Here is a 13,984-nt window from a genome sequence, read left to right as displayed (position 1 = left end):
CCTCACTTCTCGCTTTCTCTCAGTTCCACGAAGGCTAAAGTGCTACTCATATATCTTAACATTGCAAGGCATAGAATGGGAGCAGAAATAGTTTGTTTTCATTCCAAAAGGCATGAAGTTGTTCGCAATTTATAGTTAAGGAAAGAAATAGCACACAATTTTGAGCTGATGGAGGGAGGCACGCATGTACAAACAGAGAGGAGGGAAAAATAGATGCTAAATGTCCAGACTCTTTTTCTGCTTGGATCAGGGAGCAGCTTGGCTCAATGGCATCTGGCATTAATCAGAAGTAGTTATTATCCCCTGGTGTTCAGCGAAAAGAGCCACCCAGGCTGCAAGCTGCATTGTTGTTTGATGAATGCTACGAATATTTGCACTCTGCAGCTAAAAATAGCACTCCTGAAAAGGAACTCCTGGATCCGAACGCTGCCTGGAGGACCTGTCTAAGCCCATGTCTTAATTTGAATCAAAGCCCCTTTCAGTTCCATGGATCACATGAATGCAACACTGTTATTGCCACCAGGTATATCAAAAGTGAATGTTCTCTGAATGAGAAGTTTCACACAAAGCTCCTGAAGGAGAAACAAGGAATAAAATGAACAGTTGTACAAAGTAAGAGCATCATATGTCCTTTGATCCTTAAGGTTAGGAAGCTGAAAATATGTATGTTGGTTTTCTATCACTTCACTGACAAGGTTTCCAGTAAAAAAACTCTTAGTACTTTTGAAGACTCTGTCATCTCTGAGTGCCAAGATATCAAGCCAACATCATGAAATCAGAGTTTCTGTTAATTTCCTATGGTGAATGTATACTGGACATACTGTATACTCCATTTCAGAAACAACCTGTTTGAATCGTTGAATATGCATGTAGAAAGACACAAAGAATGTATGCAAATCTTAATCCAATGTGTTGGAAATGTAAGCAAGCACAGGGAACCTTCTTTCATGTCTGGTAGCTTTGCCCAAAAATTAAGAAATATTGGATAAAAATAAAAATTTGGATATCAGAAATAATTGCGGAGGATATTGAGTTAGAACCAGAAATCTTTTTGTTAGGAATGCTTAAACAAAACATTAGAAAAGAAAAAAAGTACCTAATATTACATATAATTACGGCGGCTAGGTTAGCCCTAGCACAAGTTTGGAAAACAGATCAATTGCCAACGGAGCAGCAAATAATTCAAAAAATTTATACATGTGCAGAAATGGATAGACTAACATTGAAATTGAAAGATAAGGAAGACTCACAGTATTTTAAGGTATGGGAAAGTTGGTATGAGTGGATAAACCAATGGAAAAGAAGGTAAAGTTAAAATTTAGTAAGAAATTAAAAGTAATAATTATACACCGTCATCAAGATAAAAAAGAAAATTAGTCATTGTGTATATTTGTACTTATATATACCACATATACTTAGTTTGTTTGTTGTGATTAGCACCGTTGATTGTATTTTAAGGTTGTGAATGTTTTATATAATTTTATCTTTTTAAATCTAATAAAGTTTGTCTTTTAAAATCAAAAAAGAAAAAAAAAGAAAAAGAAAAACACAAAGAAAAACTATTCAAGAAAATATATATTTATTCATCTTTTGTATCTCTTGGATGCTACCCTTTTTATAACTTAGCAATATGTTCATTTCACTTGTTCAAGTTATATTTGGAAAAGGAAAAGATAAGAAGGATTTTAATCACATCTCTGCCAGCTTTCTGCAAGTGGAGACTATACTGCGTTCTAAATGCAGGTGAAATAAAAGATAAATTTTACGACGATCTGGCTGTTTACTAACAAGAATATCCATGAGAAAGAACCACTGTTTATTCTTGGTGATTTTAGTGCCAGGGTTGGAGCAGATCATAGTTCTTGGCCGACTTGTTTAGGTCAGTTTGGTGTCAGGAAGATGAATGAAAATGGCCAATGCCTGTTGGAGTTTTGCTCTACTATGTTTTTTGTGTTAACAATACATACTTTAAAACAAAGCCTCAACACAGAATCTCTTGGAGACATCCAAGATCAAAGCATTGGCACCAGCTTGACTTGATTCTTACTAGGCACTCCAATCTCCCCACTATTACAATCACACGCAGCTATCAGGGCACTGATTGTGATACAGACCACTCCTTGGTGTGCAGCAGAATAAAACTGCAAATAAAGAGATTGCATCACTTGAAGAAGGAAGGAAGACCACAAATTGACATCAACAAGACCCACAATCAGGGCAAAGTGGAGGAATTTGCACAAGCACTCAAGGAAACTTTCCCAGGCTCAGCTGAAGCAAATGCAACTGAACGATGAGAATATTTCAAGAATGCTGTTTATAACACCGCCTTGTTGGTTTATGGTAAGAAAACCAGAAAGACAGCAGATTGGTTAGAAGCCCACTTGGAGAAGCTGATGCCAGCCATCAAGGAAAAAAGGAGAGCTCTAATTGCATATAAAGCCTGTTCCAGTGAGCACAACCTACAGGTTCTGTGATCTACTCGTAGCAAAGTCCAACAGATCGCTAGTAGATGTGTTGATAACTATTGGCTGCAGCTTTGCTCGTGGATCCAGATAGCAGCTGATACAGGCAACATCAAGGGGATGATGGCATCAAGCAGGCCTTAGGCCCAACACGGAAGAAATCTGCCCTTCTGAAGTCTGCTACAGGTGAGGTTATCCAGGACCAAACACAGCAGATTGCATGCTGGGTGCAACATTATTCTGAGTTATACTCTAGAGAAAATGTGGTACCTGAAGAAGCATTAAATAACATTGAGTGCCTGCCTGTCTTGGAGGAGCTTGATAGTGAACCAACCTTAGAAGAACTAAGCATGGCCCTGGATTCCCTGGCCTCTGGCAAGGCACCCGGGAAAGATAACATCCCTGCCGAAGTTCTGCAGTGTTGCAAAGAGAACATCTCCACTGAATTGCATGAAATCTTCTGTCTTTGTTGGAGACAGAATATGTCAGGACATGAAGGATGCAAATATCATCACACTGTATAAGAATAAAGGCAACAGGGGTGACTGTAACAACTACTGTGGCATCTCTCTTCTTAGTGTTGTAGGGAAGCTGCTTGCCCATGTCATACTGAATAGGCTCCAGATGCTTGCAGAGAGAGTCTATCCAGAATCACAGTGTGGATTTCGAGCCAACAGGTCCACTACTGACATGGTATTTTCCCTTAGGCAGCTGCAGGAGAAATGCAGGAAACAAAGACAGCCACTTTTCGTAGCCTTCATAGATCTTATGAAGGCTTTTGACTTGGTTAGTAGGGACAGCTCCAAGATTGGATGTCCACCTCAGCTCCTTAATATCATTAGGTCCTTTCATGAGGAAATGAAAGCACTGTAGTTTTTGATGGCTTAACATCAGATTCCTTTGACATTCGAAGTGGAATGAAGCAGGGCTGTGTCCTTGTGCCAACTTTATTTGGGATCTTTTTTGCTGTCAGGTTGAAACATGCTTTTGGAACTGCAACAGATGGTATCTATCTCCGGACTAGATCAGACGGAAAACTCTTTAATCTTTCTAGATTGAGAGCAAAGTCTAAAGTCCAGCTAAATGCTTACAAAATTTCCTCTTCGCTGCTGCTGCTGCTGTTACTGGTCACACTGTTGAAGACCTTCAACAACTTATAGACTGTTTTAGCAAGGTCTGCCAAGACTTTGGGCTAACAATCAGCCTGAAAAAGACACAAGTCTTGGATCAGGAAATGGATTTATCTCCTTGTATTACAATCTCTGCACAAGAACTGGAGGTCGTCCATGACTTTGTGTACCTCGGTTCAACCGTATCCGATACTCTCTCTTTAGATACTGAGCTGAATAAATGTATTGGTAAAGCAGCCACCACATTCTCCAGACTTACAAAGAGAGTATGGCTTAATAAGAATCTGACGGAACATACAAAGATCCAGGTCTATAGCGTCTGTGTCCTGAGCACACTCTTGTACTGCAGTAAGTCTTGGACCCTTTATGCATGGCAGGAGAGAAAGTTGAACACCTTTCATATGCAGTGTCTCTGATGTATTCTTGGTATTACTTGACATGACAAAGTTTGAAATAGCACAGTCTTGGAACATGCTGGAATTTCTAGCATGTGTACACTATTGAAACAGCGACGTCTATGCTGTCTTGAGCATGTCATGAGAACGGCTGATGGTCGGATTCCGAAAGATCTCCTGTATGGAGAATTAGTGCAGGGAAAGCACCTTAGAGGGAGACCACAGCTGTGATATAAGGATATTTGCAAGAGGGATCTAAAGGCCCTGGGAATGGACATTAATGACTGGGAAACCTTGTCCTCTGATCGTTCAGCTTGGAGGCTAAAGATGCAGCATGGCCTTCTCCAATTCGAAGAGACACTTGTTCGACAGGCTGAGGCAAAGAGGCAGTCCCAGAACCAGCTAAATCAGGGGGCTGGGCAGGGGACAGAATGTATCTGCCCTCAGTGTGGAAGGGATTGCCACTCTCAAATTGGCCTTTTAAGTCACACCAGATGCTGTTTTAGGACCTCTTTCCAGAGCATGATACCATAGTCTTTTGAGACTGAAGGTTGCCAATGAGTGATATTTACTTCACTTGTTCAAGTTATATTTGGAAAAGGAAAAGATAAGAAGGTTTTTAATCATATTTCTGCCAGCTTTCTGCAAGTGGAGACTAAATATACTGTATTCTAAATGCAAGTGAAAGGGAGTAAAAGATCAGTAGTCTCATGCCCCTATACACCTTCAATATTTCAGGTAATTAATTCAAAAATTGTCTCAGGGGTGAAATCCAGCAGGTTCTTACAGATTCTTGAGAATCGGTAGTGGAAATTTTGAGTAGTTCGGAGAACTGGTAGTGGAAATTTTGAGTAGTTCAGAAAACTGAACTACTCAAATGCCACCTCTGGCTGGTCCCAGAGTGGGGTGGGAATGGAGATTTTGCAATATCCTTCCCCCAGGAGTGGGGAGGGAATGGAGATTTTGCAATATCCTTCCCCCAGAAGTGGGGTGAGAATGGAGATTTTACAGTATCCTTCCACTGCCATGCCCACCAAGCCACGCCCACCAAACCACACCATGTCCACCAAGCCACGCCCACAGAACCAGCAGTAAAAAAATTTGGATTCCACCACTGGCTTGTCTCCCATAACATCTCAGACCTAGGACTTCATTGCTTAATTTTTAAATCTAGAGATGCCAGGATTCAATCTTGGGTGGAAAAAAAAATCATTTCTTTCTGATAAACCTTTTACATTCAGCAGCATGATATAATGAACATCTGGGTGGCCTCGAGGGAAGGGAAAAAGCACTCTGCTTTTACATCACAGGAGTCAGAACTGAAGCCTATCACTTCAGTACAGGGTGAAATGCTCCCGGTTTGGACTGGATCACCTGATCCGGTAGCGATGGGGACGGGTGGTTCGGAGAATCGGTAGCAAAAATTTCCGCCATCCCCCCCCCCATGCCCAGCTGAGCCGCACAATCATCAGAGGCATTTTTTTTTTTACTTTTAAAAGAATTTTTGTACAACTTCGGCTGAAAAATGCTTTTAAAAGTAAAAAAAAAAAGCCTCTGATGATCGCACGGCTCGTCAAAGGCATTTAAAAGAAAAAAAAACCCTTGTTTTCTTTTAAATGCTATGACGATCCAAGCTGAGGTCCCTGATCAGCTTGGATTGTCAGAGCATTTAAAAGAAACATTTTTTTACAACCTCTTAACCGAAGAGGTTGTAGAAAAAATGGTTTTAAAAGTAAAAAAAAAAAAAAAAAAGGCCACGCCCACCCAGTCACATTACCCCCCCCACCAAGCCACACCCACAGAACCAGTAGTAACAAATTTTAGATTTCACCCCTGCTTCAGTAGGATGGGAGAACTAAAAGCCACTGAATCTTTACAAGTTCTTTGGCAGTAATGAAATGCCACAATCATTTTTTATTGTATTTTTTTGCTTTTGGAATAATAGATGTTCAGCAGAGATCCAAAAAAATAGATACTGCATTTCACCCATGTTATATTTTTACTTTTGGTTTTTAATATTTTTTGATTTCTGTCTTTTTCTAGATGTGCTTATTAAAATGTACAAATTATAAAGTGCTGTTAGAAAAATATCAAGCTGTGGTCCCACTGACACATCAATTCACATGTTGAACAGGAATATGTTGGAGTCAGACTTGTGTGATGAATCTTTGAAAAGTTCAACAATTTCAAAAAAAAACCAAAACGGTTCAACTCTGAGGAATATAAAGAAAATAAAGTTATCTAAAGGCTTGGGATTGTCTCATGGCAGCATTTCTCATACAAACATACAGAGAGGGCAAACTCTCAGCTGACCACATCCTAAAGGGCTCAAATGACATTCAAGGAAATAGCACAAGTAATATAAATAATCTTAAAGCCAATCTGTGCAATCTTACAATAATGCAGATTACTATATTGATTTAAAAGAAGAATAATGTTCCATATGATGTTTTTTGTTTTACCAATGTCACTATGTCTATTTAGTCACTGTCTTCTATTGTTATCTTATGATTTTAGTGATTTTTCTCTTACCATTCTCATTGGTGGAATCTGCACTTTGAGCCTTCTGCTCTTACTAAGTTAAAGTGGAAACCACTCATTCTTGAGCTAGCAAAGAATTATATTAGCATGACTTTTGCTGCCATCACTACTGATCCTTAACCTGCCTTTATTGTGACATGTTTGCAAGATGATGCTGTCCCAATTTGTGTATGCAGGGCCATTATAAGTAAAGCGATTCATTCAACCAGCAAATTGTTCAACCAATTATGATGCTGTAACAGGAATGAGGTGGTTCTTGTAGATGAAACCTATCACCTAGGTTTCTTCCTCTGCCTCCCTCCCAAACTCCACAATCATAACCCAAACTAAATGATTTTTTTTCTTAAAAAAAAAAAAAAGGCACAGCAGCAAGAAATCATGGAGGGAACTACTTCCAAAACAGGACTTTCCTTTCTTGGATTAGGCAAAAACAGCCAACTGCCAGTTTCCTTTGTCCTCTGTTCAGATGACCAGGAAACAGGTTAGTCCTGCTTTCTACTATTATGCTATTTCACAATTACATTAATTCATTACTGAGATTTCAATTTTCCAACAGAGTTTCCCCAAATGCTTCAAGGTACAGACTGCAGACCAAGAGTGCTCTTGGCATGAACAGAGGTTTTCTAGAGTGAAGATTGAAGATTTTCTATGTAACCCTGCAGGACACATCCATGCTGATAGCCTGGAATCTTTTCTCGGGCTCCTGATAAAGCCTTTAACAAATTCTGCAAAGATTATCCCTCACTTTTTTGAGGGAACACTGAGTGAAAAGAGATTGGAAGAGATCAGCAACTAACTGTACCACCCCCCACCAGACGAAGAGTAAAGCAGTTTGGCAGAAACAAGGACTAATTTTTGGGAACACTTTTCAAGTAGGACGGTCCAGAAAAGATCAGTGGCTGTGAAGGATGTGCTGTTTACTTCTTCCAAACCCCTTGCCAAAAACTCCACAATGTGAAATTATTCCTGAATGAAACGATTGGGCACACACTGTGGGCAATTCTGAAGCTATCCAGCCTGGGCACAGTTTGGCTAGCATTGGAGAAAAAAGTTGAGAGGCAACCTCTTGAGCAGCAGGGGCCCGAAGCAGTTTGAGGCTGCCCAAATTGCTCTGTCGAGTCAAATCAAGTGGCCTCTTGCTGAACCAAGTAGGTCACCTTGGAGATACAAATTATTCAGCAGTGAGTCAAGTCTGTTCATTTCAGTAGCTCACTCAATGGTATTCTAATCATAATCCTTTTCCCTGATTTTTGGGGGAAAAAAATAGCAAACAATTTTTGAAGGAATTTGAAGTACAACCTGCTATAAAAAAGGATATTAGCCTCATTGTTAGAGCTAAATTAGCCATTCCTGGCAACTACTATATGCTCCATTATAATTTTTCATAACGACAGGAAATATGCAATCTTTCTGTACCCCTCCATGGTACAGAAGATTCTCAGTAGCAAAACTCATTTGATTTCATATAGCACTGAACAATAAAATTAAAAGCAACTTCCTCTAATATAAGAAGTCAGAAAAAATTCAAAGAGAGGCCTGTGGAGAAGAAATGATCCTTTAGAGAAAATTTACAAGCCCACAGAGACTCCTTTCCCATAACAGAAAGAGGCAGTGTATTCTATAATTGAAGAGGGTAATGTCTTATTACTAGAGTTTATTAGTTTGAACTTGCAACAAATGAGCCAGCATTGGTTATTTTAATCACTTCAGTCTTTGTAAAAATCCTGCCATTATTATCTTGAAAATATGTGAAGGGCTCTTTTTTTTGAGAGAGAGAGGAGCTGGGAGGGATGATGTTAATTAAGCAACATGGACTTTGCTGCTTTATGGATCAGCCTAGTATTCTGTTTTCCCTTTGGCTTCTCTTTCATAATCTATTAACTGTGCCCTGGTGGCTTACATATCTTCTTTATTTAGGGGGTCATTTGAAAGACCCAACGATTTTTATATAAACGCAAAGCACTCGATAATGCCATTTGCATTTACACTTTATTCCATTTCCTTAGGACTCACGAAAGCAAGGTTGTTTATGGTCTGCATTTTCTGGGGGTCATAATTTCTACTTGCCACATTTCTGCAGACTTTCAGATTCTGTTTATGTCTCCCTTCCTACCTCCCACCAAATAATTCAAAGTAGATGCTCAGCAGCTGAGCTTATTTTAAAAAGCTGGTGGAACTTCAAAGGGAACAAATCGACCCTTTTATGTATAATATGAATCCTGAGATACAATATCATGCTCTGAAGGCACAGGAAACTTTTATCACTTTTCCTCTAAAGTGGATAAAATCATCATTGTCATGCATTAGCATATCTGAAGAAAATCTATGGATTTAAGCAATCTAATAAAACAAAATTGCTTCTACCAGTGGTCAGTGTAGGACTGAATTAGGTGAAGAGTTGGGCAAATCATATTGGACGGGTAACTAGATAAATTTCAGCTTTCTGACCTTGTAAGTAACATGGCAATGTGGCAAAAAAGAAGACATTGATTTTGTAAGCGAGGTTAATTTGTGGGCTAGAGTAGAGGTCTTTAAAAAAAAAAAAACTCTCATCCACTCTAATTCTGTAAAAAAAAATCCCCAGATCATCCATGTGCTTTTAGGTTCGGAGTTGTAGTTTATTGGGATTTATGGTAGAAATCAGAAAAGTTTGTGTTCCAGGTACCTCTTGTTTCCATTCCTACTGTTTATTTGTAAGCAAACATCATTTAAATATTGAATGATGTTTGCTACAATATCAGAACTGTTTTGTTTACATTTTAGAGTACAGTTTACATTTTAGAGAACAGTTTTGGGGTGAGGCAGAAATCCTAGCCCAGGAGTACTGGGCTAGGAGTACTGGGCTAGGATTTTGAAAGTCCATGTGTAAATGTCTCATCAACCATAAAGCCATTTTAATTGATTTGGTTCTATATCTTAGCTATCTTCCAGGATGGTTGAGATGATGAAACAAGAGAATATATTATGATGTCCTTTTCTCCTGGAGTTAAGGCAAGGTATAGAAGTTACAAATAGAACTTGTAGATTCTCTGTCTGACATAAGATCATTGGAGAAAGGTTTCCAGAACTCCAATGTAGAATTTCAGCATCTCCATCTTTCTCCCTGTTTGAGACAGAATAGGTTTTACTTCTGATTTTCTCTTTCTGGTACATGTACATACATGCATACCCATTTTTTAAAAGAAATCTTTTGTTGGAAGGGATTAGTCACTTTCCCCTCCCACTTCTTATTTCTGGAGAAAGCATCCACCACCCATCCAAAGTCATTATTCAAGGATCTCACAAATGAAAGATGATATGGCCCAAACCGGCAGCTCATAACCATAATTTCTGCAGCTTCAATAATTTGTTTGCTGAAGACAGAAGTGATTAAGCTCTGTAAGCATTAAAAAATGTGTTCCAGCTTTCTAGTATGAAACTTACTTTAATCCTAGTATATTATTAGTGTTTTTTGGTGGGGTTTTTTGGTTACGTCTCCTTCTTTGGAAATTCTGTTCTACTCACTTCCACCTTTTTAAGTTAAAAGGTAGTATTTATCTGAGCTATTTTTTAACAAATGTGTAAGCCATCGCAAATGGCACATAAAACCAAATTATTTAGAAAGGCTAGAGATAAGAGCATTTCCATTCAGCTTTTCTACTTTTAAAGAACCATTGTTAAAAGCATTTCATGAAGCAAATTTCTCTCACTTTTGAATCACATGTTCAAAGTGTTGTTTGCTCATTAGTCACATAATTCTGTATCCTGTTTGAAATTAATAAGCATTCAACTCTCCAGCATGGTGCACATTCTTATAATAGTTCAGAAGATTGAAAGTGCCCATAAATCAAAGCAAGGAAATCAAAACAAGAAAGCAAGAAAACTGTAAAAGTTTATAATGCCTGGAACGTAGCCAAAATTACCATTAAAATTGTAAATTTTTGCCACTCAATAGATAGCAATGTAAAACACTGAATAAATCAATTCATAAGTCTTATATAAATCTAAGTAACAACATCCATTTTGCAGCTATCCAGAGCATTATCATTGGGTTTTTTTCTTTTTTTAAATTGAAAACATCTTTACAGGATTTTTTTAAAAAATAGATTGGTACAGACATGGTAGGATTCCAAAGAAACCAACAGTTCTCCAGTGTGATGCCTTTGTTATGTTCATAAGAAATAATACTACAAAATATTAGTGGTTAAAAATGCCAACTTCCTTTCACTCTATAGAGGTCAGCAGGGGGGATGATAACCATCCTTTTTAAACTGTGTTTTATTTATTATTATGAACATAGTTGGATGAAATAAAATGCATAATGTGCCAGCAACTTGAACAACAAGCTGCCTGGGAACCCGCCAGTTATAAGGACAGATTAAAGTGACATTCTGTCATGGTTGACAAATCCCAAATTGAACTTACACTTAAAAAACTGTTTATATGTGTAAGTTTGCTTTGATCTGAAAATGCCTATCCGCCAATGCTGGAATCCAGATAGAATGCTGGATGAGCCACATTCACATTCATTCATAACAACTTGGGATAGTTGAATATACCCAGCCTACCCACTTCTCTTCCCACATTTCATTATTGCAATTTAAAATCACAATGGATAGAAACTCTTCCAAATAACTCTTCTGAAACTACAACAGAACAGGCCCTCTCTTCTTGCTTGCAAAAGATATCACATTTAATAGTAACAATAGCAACAAGATACAGTAACATAAACATGGATTAAAAAAGGGAAAATACAGAAATAAGCTACAACAGTCTTACTCTGAACTCTACCCTATAGCTGATATTGTTGTGAACTTAAGGTTGCTTTTTCAGTTTGGTTCAAAGACATTCACCAATGTTCTAAAATGTAGTAAATAGGTAGTGTCTGAAACATTAAAGGTAAAGGTAAAGGTTCCCTTCGCACATATGTGCTAGTCATTCCCTAGGGGGGCAGTGCTCATCTCTGTTTCAAAGTTGAAGAGCCAGTGCTGTCTGAAGACATCTCTGTGGTCATGTGGCCAGCATGATTAAATGCCAATGGCACATGGAATGCCGTTAGCTTCCCACTAAAGGTGGTCCCTATTTTTCTACTTGCATTTTTTACGTGCTTTTGAACTGCTAGGTTGGCAGAAGCTGGGACAAGTAATGGGAGCTCACCCCATTATGCGGCACTAGGGATTCAAACCGCTGAACTGCCGACCTTTTGATTGACAAGCTCAGCATCTTAGCCATTGAGCCATCGAAACATTACTTGTATGTAATTATTTAGTGCATTGCAAGTCTATTTCAACTGCAGAGTAATCAAGGCACCCCACTGCAATTTCAGGTTTCTGCTCATGCCCAGTAAATGCAAACATATGTCTGTAAATAATAATGGGGATAAATCATGAGAAGTGGACTCAGGAAAAGGAAAAAAGATAAGGCATGGATTTTTGGGTTGCAAATACCTACCAATGTACCTGAAGGAAGGCAAGATAGTGAATCCTAATGCAGAGGAATTCTTTTTTAAAAAAAACTAATTTCTTCATTGCATAATGAATGTCTCCTAGACTGGAATACACATGACATAGACCTTCTGTAAGTATGGCGGCTGCTTGATCCAACATTATTATTACTTTTAATATTTACAAGAAACAAAAAGACGCAAACAAGCAAACACGCAAAAGCTCTACACCAGTGTTTCTTAACCTTCGTAGCTTGAAGATGGGTGGACTTCAGCTTCCAGAATCCCCCAGCCAGCAGCTGTCCTCTGCTTGTGTTTTGCATTTGGAACAGATTTCTTTTCAGGTGGACAGGGGGAATAGAACTCCTTAGCATCAGAGCATGGAACAGATTTCTTTTAAGATGGGGAAGGGGGAGTAGAACTCCTTAGCAACAGAGGGCTGTTTGGAAAGTGAAGCAGTATTTGCTGTGTTAGCAAGAAGGACACAGGAAGAAGCCTAGCTGTGGCTTAGCTCAAGTGTTCTGTATTAAAGCTGCTTCCTGCTGTGAAAGTAAAACTGAAAGTGAAACTCCTCTCCTCTGCTTGTGTTTTGCATTTGGAACATATTTTTTTCAGGTGGGGAGGGGGAGTAGAATTCCTTAGCATCAGAGTATGTTAATCATAATATAGGAAATACTAATGCTCCGATGGTGATTTTGAAAAAACCTTTCTTAGTAAGCACCTAGAAGCCCAGAGAACATATGTGGCAAATTTCAAGTTTGTAGGCTTTACTGTTCTGGAGATTTCGTGATTACAGCATGAGTGGTTTTGGCATTTATATATATAGATAATAATAAAGGTAGTTTAAAAAATCTTAAAAATACCATATTTTTGGAGCTTTTGTCAAGGACAAGTGCTTGAAAAATGCAAATCCAGAAAAAATGTTTTTCAATCTCAGTGACCTTAACATCTGTGAACTTCAACTTCCAGAATTCCCTGATCAGTGTGCTGTCACTGAGATTGAGAAACACTGATCTATATTTTAAAATCTGTACTTGTAACAGAAAAGGGTAGTGAAACCAAAGGTCTATAATCATTAAATAAGAGGTTTGCCATAAAAAGATGTTCTATCTCAATAATCTATGCACTGACATGCATCTATGTCCTTATGTTGACGGTCTGATTTTAGTAATGGCATTAAATATGCTGAAAAGTATGAGCCACACCAGAAGGACAGGGCATGTGTTCCCTTGAGGCTCTGCCCTCAATGCTGCAATACAGTTCAGGTCAGTTTCAATGAGACTGGAATGATTTATAAAACCACTCAGGTTATTAGTATTGTCTCTGTTTCATTCAGTTTTAAAACCCACTTCGGGGTTACTTTCATCATGACAAATTTCTTAATGTAAGGAACCGAATTATTACAATGTTTGGCGACCATGTGAAAGTTATCACATCTGGTAAAAAGATGCAATATTGCATGGATATCACATACACCCAAGACAAATGATAAATGCATTTCCTGATCGTTATGTGTAACATCCCTTTTTAAGAGGATTTTTATGTGGGAGGGAGAACAACTTCCTGCCAAAATTTTCGTTGCTCTCCAAATACCATTCCAAGTGCAATTACTGGTCCACAGATGAGGTGTCTAGGAGCCTTAACAAAGGGTATTCGTCTTCATCCATGCTGTCTTTTTATTCATGTATTTGCTAATGTGACACCATTAGGATACAGAAGTGTCCCATTTCCTTCTGACCCTTTATCTCACTTCAGGCGTGAATACCAGCATGCTATCGCCATTTGCCCCACTGGTTTTTCTGGTGCTATCAGAGTGTTTGATGAAGTTGGCAATGAAGAGACATTCTTTCTCATCTTCTTTCATGTTCTCTACAGGCTTGAATCTGTTGCTTTGGCTGTTTCATGTATTCCGACACGTTCATTAATCACAGTGCAAGACACTTCCCTGTTTATGTTTCCACTTTACTCCAAAGAGAAGCCAGAGAGAAATATCACAAGAATGCAGGATTGTGCAGAGAAGGGAAAGAAAAGAAA

The sequence above is a fragment of the Pituophis catenifer genome, unplaced genomic scaffold, assembly GCF_029215685.1.
Source record: "Pituophis catenifer annectens isolate HBS135680 unplaced genomic scaffold, rPitCat1.0.hap2 SCAF_4, whole genome shotgun sequence".
In the NCBI taxonomy this organism is placed as follows: Eukaryota; Metazoa; Chordata; class Lepidosauria; order Squamata; family Colubridae; genus Pituophis; species Pituophis catenifer.
The sequence above is the reverse complement of the archived record's forward strand: the minus strand, read 5'-3'. Positions refer to the sequence as shown.